Here is a 9736-nt window from a genome sequence, read left to right on the forward strand (position 1 = left end):
ATGATATTGTGCTTATTTCCTTGTCCATAAAAAAAATCGATGATTTCTATAAAGTTTGTCAACCTCACAAAACAAATGACCCGTGCAGCACAATAAGTTACTGATAAGATAAAGAGACATGTAATGATTTCCAATTGAACATCAAGGATATTTCACGAGAAGGACAAAATACTATGAAGTGTATAGTGCGAAGGGTGATAACTTCCATCATAGGCATGGAATACGTTTGTCGATGTTTTCCTATAACATAATGGCTTTCCACCAAGCTGTTTGGTAGTTAACGTTGTTTTTTTTTATTCCCCTTTTATCAATATTCCATTTTTAGTAAGCACCTTTATTGTTTTTCGAATCTTTGGTGTTTGTATGTAGCTGTTGTGCCATTGTTTAAGGGCTTGGTCCTGTGATTTTTAAGACTTTGATTACAAGTATAAATACCAGCAATAAAGCTGACTCAACCAGGGAGGCATTGGTGTTATCGAATCACTCGATATAATACTGATATTATACCATTACATTTCTTGTAAACCTGTTTTGTTGAATTAATCATTCAACACATCGTCAATAGTTTGTTTCATACGGGAATAATGTAGTTATGAACCAAAAGAAAAAACTAGTATGTAATAGTACACCATTTCAAATATACAAGAAGAATGAGACCAGGTGTTGCGGAAGAGTAAGCATATTCTGCTTTATAAACAGCAACCCCCATCTAAATCTTGGTAAATCCAAGTACGTAACTTAGGGATTAAAAATGAGAATCAGGTTTAGAAGAAAGAAACAAACAAACAAAAAAACAAAAAAAAAACAAAAAAAAAACCACACAGACATACTTTCGAGCACAAACAGATAGTAGCCTTCAATATACAGACAGATAATAAAAATACGTTGTGCAGCTATTTCAGTCTTACGTTTGATAATTGATATCAGGAACTTAATGCTTAGAAATCTAAGAACGTTGTGAGAAGCATCCTAATCGTTGACAAGAATGTTATGATATTGATGGATATTAAAGCACACTTGATTTTATATTGTAACACTTCGAAAAGAACACCAAAATAAAAAAAACGAGGTATGTATCCTTATCATTAACTGACAATGTGAATAATATTGTAATATAGTGATAAACCTGTATTTTGTATACTGACGTTTTAAGCGTGTTGTAGTAAACTGTGCAGAAATTAAAACCAAGACAATAGGTTATTCATGAATGGGCAGCAAATATATAGTCAGCATACGAAAAAAGAACATGAAAGGGGTCCTTTGTGTATACGGATAACAGAGAAGTGGCTTGAAAGTAACTAAGAAATAATTGCTGTAGAATTGGTCCAATGTACACGAGATGTCTATGTAGGTTATGGTATGCAGTATTGTTTGTCAACAAAGCGCTCAGTGTCTAGCCAAGTAAGAACTCCAAGTTCCACTTTATGTTAAGGAAGCACTGACATCAGCAATAATTTGAAATGAGATATCAACTATTCATATTTATATTAAGAGGATTTCGCGGCATGTTCCATTATTTAAGGCATGCGTTTATGGTATTGAATTTTCCATTCATTCCTCATTCAGTGTGAAATGATTAGGACAAAAATAAACTCATACTTCAATGAACATTTCGGTTTAACTTACAATGAATGTAGCTTACAATGAGGAAAATAAAAGAACCACCTGTTTGTTTCACATCATCACCAATATATTTCATAAGCCAATGTCAATCAATAGTGTTCCATAAAAGGTGAAAAAGGCATGTTTAATTAAATGTATCACGCGCTAGACAGCACTACTCAATAAACAAATTCTTTAATAACCGGAATAAACTATTTATCTTATTCAGCATGTGGTCTAACAGGATAACAGCGCTCCATGTTATAGCGGTAAGTTAATAGGGCGTTTTAAAATGGCAAATTGATAATCTTAGGAATGTCTGTCATCTGCAGTTTAGTCTTTAGTTTCAGATGGTAACTGAATAATGTAGAAATGTAGAAGAGAAGAATACAACATCATTTAACTAAAGCTGATATCAAATGATAACGAGCAATCGACAGTATTTCATAATGATGAGGAATTCTTTGTTGTTTTCTGCATTTAATTGACATGTCTATCTTTAAAGTATTGGCAGTATCAGACAACTTTATATTTAGATAATTGCTTTGAACCGTTCTAGCGATCGGGAGTTAAATTTCACTAAAAATATTTTCTTTTCTCAAAGAATGATTATTTATGTAGTATAAAAAGAAATGTTTCATGACTTTGTAAGAACCTATTTGTAGCAGCTTTTGTTAAAATCTAAATGGCTATGAAGAGAGGGCTTGATATAAGTTTCTGGCTTGATTTTACATCATCGATTCTCGGTTTTGACATTTGTAATTGCAGAATGTAGACTTTTGTTTTTTTTTTGAGTATACTATTAGGCTACAGGTAGCAGTGCCCGATGTTATAAATCCACCAGGACTTCTGATCTAAGTCTGCCGATATCTGTCTTTATTCCACAGCTTTTAATCATTTTGGTGTATATGATATAATCTACATCAGATTTCATTTTTATCTAGTTGTTGTTAGGGTCTAAATGTCTAGATATATAAGTGAGGATGTAATTATATAGGAATTTTTAGAAATGTGAATGTGAAGTTTGTGTATCAGGCCGTACAATAAGAACCTATTCTAGCACTTAAATTCATTGAATTTCAGGTATTATCGACAATTTCTACTGAAACTTCTCTAATTGGAACAGGTAGGTGTTTTCCACTTTAATTGCATAAGTAAGCATATCGAAATACCAGATCTCCAAACCTGCATTCGTTTTACCCGAATACTGTTCATATATAATCATGCTTCACATCATATAGTTCCTAAACAATTAAACATACGTTTTATACGTTAGAAGTTTTAATTTCGAAGTGGTTTTATTCATTCAAGACTTGCATACCCATAACGCTAAAGAGAAATTTGTGGATCCAAGTAATCATTTTTTCTATTTCTATCATTCAGACTTCTATGAATTAAGTTTGTAGACTGTCCCCATAAATCATCTAAAGAGCCCTATGAGAAAGGAATGACTTCGGTTTATATACACACACTATCGACGTATAAACAAACACTTTATTCTAAATAAACGTCTCCGTTAAAAAACAAAAAAGTACTGGTATATCAATAACATTTTAATCCTAAATCAAAATCGACTAAACGAGGGTGCAACATGAACAAAAAAGAAATTGTTTCCAAGATGACCCTTGAAATCGTACAAAGAGCATCAAGAAAAGTATACTACAACGGTAAACGTATTCTACATCCGTGTCTACGACGACCGCTATTAAATAAATGTTTTTATCGCCTTCAAATAAAAACTGCTAAACACAATAGAGCAGAGGAAAGGAATGAAGAAAACTGTACCGCTTCTAGGAATTGGCAGTGAAGCTAGCAGCATAAATAGCGTTATAATGAAATCTACAGAGTAAAATCAACATCGCTCGTGAGAAATGTAAAAACAAAAACAGACTGGGAAATATACTAACCACGACATCATTAATAGAAAACGAAATACTTTTCATGTTTTTCCAAATAAATAGTGACAGCATTTTATACGGAAACCATCAGCTAAATAGACTTCAGGTGTCCAAGTAAAACCTTCGTCAAATCAGTTATGTTACGCATTCAGAATGGGAGAGACGAGAGTAGTTGAAACGAGCTAAAGGAATTCTAAAGATGATAAACAGGTCAATTACTCTTTTCAACACAAATTCATCTCTGCATCGAATGTAACTAAACAATCAGTTAAACCTCATCATGCTGTTGTTTAGTCTGCAACGTCAAGACAGTGTCTCAACATTTATCAAAATTTACTCCATAATACAGAGTGAAAGATACGCTTACACCATTAATGTCGTGTTGTTCAATAAATCTAATAAACTTACCTGACATTCCGTCAAGAATTAGACAGGTTGTTAGGAAGAATCCTAGATGATGTTTGGTGCTGCTCTATTCATTATCAGACTAGATCGATCCTATATACTGACTAAAATTGAAAATAATTACACAGAATGAAGATTTCCGTCAATCACTTCACCTGCAACGCAACCAACAATGATCTATCGAAGATTATACAAAAGGACAAACAAATGAATATCACCACCCAATATAGGTAGAGTTGATATAGATATTAAATTTAGATGCATCATACAATCGACATGTCCTTGTAGAACTCGTTTATGATAATTAGAATCAACGTTTGGAAACCTTGGAGGCCACTGCACAAAATCAAATGTGATCAAAAAATGTCAAGATATGGAGTAACTAGCCTAATAATCAAATCAATTTAATAATTTTCATATCTCTAAATATATACAGTGTCTGTGGATGTAATTATAAATATGCTTTCCGCTGGTGTAAATGGAATATAAAATGGGTGCATGATGTTCTGATGAATTATATAAATCTCTCTCTCTCTCTCTCTCTGTTTGTGTGTGTGTGTGTGTGTGTGTGTGTGTGTGTGTGTGTGTGTGTGTGTGCGTGCGTGTGTGTCTGTGTCTGTCTGTGTAATTATATATTAAATATTAAATTGTGTTGTGGGTAAAAGCATAATAATATTTGTTGTCTATGAGTGACTACAAATTCAAATTTTAGATTTTAAAGGTGATTGTGGCTCAACACCGCAACGTGGAAAAACAGGATACTGCCCCCCTATGATTGAAAACGGGACCATTTTGAATTCAAGCAACAAATGTTTCCGCGACTGTAAATCCACCGAAGGTTGTCGGAGCTTTGCTGTGGACTTGGATCAGTATATTTGTTATCTACATCATTGTCAGAGCTTCGTGGGTTCAGACTATTACTACACTACTTATTTCCGTAAAGTGTGCTCAGGTTGGTGAAACCATGTCCTAATGATACAGTGTATTCCTTATTTACTTTATATCCCTTGAATTTATTGTTGATACAATGTCATGTTTGTTATTTCATTTCCTTACTCCGATCCTAATTACACACGCTGTTCCTCTGCAAGGATTGTTATGATACAGAGTTCCTTAGAGCTTGCTTCGGTGCTTTTAACTATGAATTGTATTAGCATATGAGTTCTAGATTATTGATGTATGATATCGTGCAATAACATCAAAACTGTTGAAATCCTTTGTGTTACTATTAAAGGCGATTCGTGTTACATGAAAATTGAAGGAAAGAGCCTGCATGCTAACTGCACATCACCACTGACGGTACTTTACGTGACAACACGTGATGAGTGTCTCAATTCCTGCACAAGTAATGACGAATGCATGGCCCTGACGCTGGAAACCAGACTCTCATGTTTCTTGTTCAACTGTACAACATCTGTTGACACGAATTATTCCACATTGTTTTACATCTATGAATGTGCTGGTAAGTATAACATTAGCTTGTAGAATCCATACCATTATGTAGAAACGGAAATGTGTGTTGCTTCAGATTTTATGTCTTCAACAAAGTGTAGTTATTTTCATTGATAAAGACGGGGAGAACTTGTTCGTATGAGATATTGTATCACGAGAGCCATTATGAATCACGAAAGAGTAATCAATGCACCGTTGTTATACATTTGAGAACGACAGATTAACAGTTCATAATGTTTTGTATTTGACAAATGGTGATATTATCGTAGTATCCTATGGTTATTGGTTACAATCGCCCAGTTCATCATAGCATAAGAGAACAGTAACAGTGAAACATTGGCGAATGGTGTAAGCTACCGAAGGATGTAAATACTTCAATGTAATTAACCTTCAACATTTGCACACCGCATTTCAGATGATTGGATGTTCGACTTTTCTTCAAGATTAGGTAATTATCGTTTTTCTTGGTTCTTTTTAACAAGTCCTTATTGTTGCTGATGATCTTTAAATACGAAACTATGTATCTGTGCCTATTAATGCTCATTTAATACGAAATTAGGTAATCATCGTTACTCAAACAAAACTGTATATGGTCATTGTTGATGTAGAAGTAAAAGTGACAACTTATCGTTATTCACGCCACTTAAACAAAACTTGACAATGATCGTTACTCACATTCACATTTCTTTAAATCAAAACTAGCAAATTGTTGTTACTCAGGCTCTTCAATACAAACCTATGTTATGGTTGTGTCGTCCCACAGCTGTTCGTATGTGCAAGCGTCTGTGCTACATACCATAGTGAAAATATGTTCACAATAAATGTTCCGACAACAACCCCACAGCACTGCCTATATACAAATAAATGTAACAAATTTGCATTTCCTTCAGAAACAACTTTTACTCCAGATTGTTACTATGAAGACCATGGAGTTGATACCATGGGATCCTGTAGTGATGACGTCACTGACATTGCCGTTCAGAACTCAAGCTTAAGGATGTGTCAAAGTCTATGTGATGTTTCACCTGGTTGTCAGGGAGTAACGTTCCAGAGAAATCACTTTCTGACCTGTCACCTCCATAACTGTTCTGACAGCTACATCTCACAGAATAATACTGAGATATCGTTCTACGCGAAGCGTTGTGGTTTGTAACTTAATTGTACTTGTATAGCTAGTGAAGATTTAACATATTTCATATGAATATCATGTAAAATTTGTAAGCTGATTAGGTAAATACCTGTGATCAAAACAAGTACCAGTATGGTTTATTTTTGAAATGGTAACTGTAGCATATAAACAACAAAGAAATGACCAACATAACAACAAAGGAAAAAATACTTAGGTGCTTCAGAAACAAAACAAGGAAAATAAGACAAAATATTCCGAATGGGTTTACTTATCAAAGGCCTTTGCTTTTATTTTTGACTTTTATTTCTTTAACACAGAGCCGTATAATCAATTTGTTACCGCTGGAACCAGAACAAGAGCTACATGTGCATCATGGAGGACTAAACACTTGATAGCTACCTATACACATTTGAACTGCCAGATTGCATGCTTGCGACAAAGTGGCTGTCAAGGTGTTACAGTCAGATCAACATCAATAGGAAGTTGTTCCTTACATGGTTGCAATGAATCCGCTCCTTTTCCTGACGAAAACATGGCTTTCTATTCCAAAAGTTACACAGGTGTTATTTTGTTGTGTATAATTATATTTGTCGTTAAACACTGCATTGAAATTGGAAATAAGTATACAAGTACAAGTATAGTTGATCTTGTGAATTCTTGAAACTTGTCATGAGATATCATTGGATATTCCTGACAAAGCTAAGCCTTGTCATCAGCTTTGAAATTTAAGAAAACAATTATCTTGGGAAGCATGTTATATAATTTCTTCTAAAGATGGACGGCGGTGATCGAGTGGTTAAGGCGTCTGACCGTCTTTATTACTAGCCCTCCATCTCTTGGTAGCGGGTTCGAGACCTACCTGGTGCAGTTGCCACATAATGGTCGCAGGTCAGCTTTCCTGCACCATCAAAACCTGGCACGCCCTTAAAATGACCCAGACTGTTAATAGGGCGTAAAGCAATAATATTAATGAATAAAAAGAACGGATTGAGTGAAAAAGCAGAACAAAACAAAAACCAAATGGGATGTTGATGATGGCGATCCTTTTGCCAAAAGATTATCATAGGAGCGGCAACAGTCGTTTTTTGGATAAATGTACATGCATAATTTTCCTGAAAGACGTATATTCTAACATTCTCTTAATTACGCAATGATCTTGAGATAATTTCAGCCAATGTTTCTACTTTTTTGATCTGTCAAAGATACCAGAAGTAAAGCTGGGGAAAATATGACAAAAAGAAATATTTATACTAAGAATTAAACCAGAATGGTAAGAGTTTCATTGACAACTCAACAACGCTATGTAAATATTTGTCAATCAAAGTAAGTTATATCACGTTTCCAAATGAGAACACGGAAACAACAACAACACATCAAACACGTCAAACTTCATATCGCATATGGAACTAGAATATTTCCGAATAAAATCATTATGATGACAGCAAAACCTTTCTTTATCATTAACCTTTATCTCTCGAAACGCTGCGTTGTCTGTCGGTTGCCCTTGAATATCGAAGATTTGAGACCCATGGGGTGCTGCTATCCAGAAATGGAAAATTTACAAAACAGATATCGTAATCATCATACTTATCGTAAAGATTGGTACAAATCTATACACGTGTGGTTTTGATTTCCAATTTAGGCAGAATTATACAATGGAAATAGCAAATACGATTCTAGTTATTCAAAAAGAAAATATCATAATTACATCTGTAAGTGAAATTGAATGACTTCGCAAGATCTCTCTGACCAGTTTCGATAAACAATCTCGACGATAATATTGTCAACCAGAAATTCGTTCATTTAAACAACTTCGTCCTACGTATATTTCTTCTTTGATTTAGATGCATGCCTACGAAATACCCTTCAGTATAATTCACAACATATATTTAAAAGCTGTCAACTTTTCGTTGGAAAGAAAGCTTTCATAACAAGAGACCGCAGGCATTGTAATGAGGTGTTGCAGTGCACAGTCAGGAAAAATCAAATGTTCTTGTAAAAGCAGATACTTTCGCAAGAGGCTGTTCACGATTGGTTAAAGCTCTTTAGAGGTTTTCTAAACGTCTTCTTTCTTAATCCACCCACCGCGGGTTTGCCCTCCATTAAAAGTTCTCGGAGCTGATATGATACTTAGGTTGCCAGTAACTGTGTGCCAAAATGGGTCATAGTTATAGGGGGAAGTAGAGCAAGAAAATAAGTAGTTCTTATGTCATGTGCATTCAGTTGCTGCGTTTGTAACTGCAATGGGTGACTGTTTTAGAAGTATGTTTCTGGTATAAAATATTACTAATATTGAAAGCATTAATTCCTTATTTGTTAATTCTCTCTTCGTATCTTCTTGTCATATGGATAGTGATCTGGCATCGAAATTCAATGAAAAAAATTCGGTTGTAAATACTTTTGAAAACAATCACCAAATTTAGTAACTATGGTATAGTAACAGAAATCATTTTTATATGTATTCGTTTTAAAATCATATAATGAGTTCCTGCAACTTTATGTCTCAACACAAATCGTTTGGTTTCGTAGGTAACACATTTACAGGACATGGCTCGTCCAGGGTTGGCCGGTGTACGCCCATAGCAACAGAAAACGGTATGTCAAATTCACAGTGCGCTGAGAGTTGCTTGAATACAGCCATTTGCCAGGGGTATACTGTTATTCAAGATAGGGGTAGGGTACGATGTTCTTTACACTCCTGTGGAAACTACGTGAATATGACAGGGAATTTCCAATCAACGTTTTACGCTAAGATAACCGAAAGCACTGACATTCCTGCATCAAATTCATCAGGTATGATAGCTTTCTGTCACTCGCCTTTCTTACTTATAACTGGAAATATTGCCCCAACAGTGAATTGCATGCTATTGACATAATATTTATTTCTATAAGCAGTCAATTACGACCTTTTCTATACGTATAATCCACTTGAAGGTATTTTTAAAAATTTATTAAACTGCCTGCTGTATTGTTTGTGATAGTCAGATGTTTTATTGGTCTATTCAAGTAATAAAACATACTAATCTTGACCAAACTGTTGGCATGTGGCTCTCCAAAAAGGTGTATTACAAAAAAAAAGTGTCTTGATGAAAAAACTATTTCGGCTCCAGTAGAAAATTAATAATCGTTATACAAATGACTATTCTCTGATACCATGGCAATCAACCAAATATCACAAATATATCATATATATCTTCAAAATATCCGTTAATCAGTTGTATATCGTTTCAGCACCACAACATAGGACGGA

The sequence above is a fragment of the Ylistrum balloti genome, unplaced genomic scaffold, assembly GCF_031769215.1.
Source record: "Ylistrum balloti isolate Yb309-2 unplaced genomic scaffold, AGI_CSIRO_Ybal_v1 Utg370442, whole genome shotgun sequence".
Taxonomy (NCBI): Eukaryota; Metazoa; Mollusca; class Bivalvia; order Pectinida; family Pectinidae; genus Ylistrum; species Ylistrum balloti.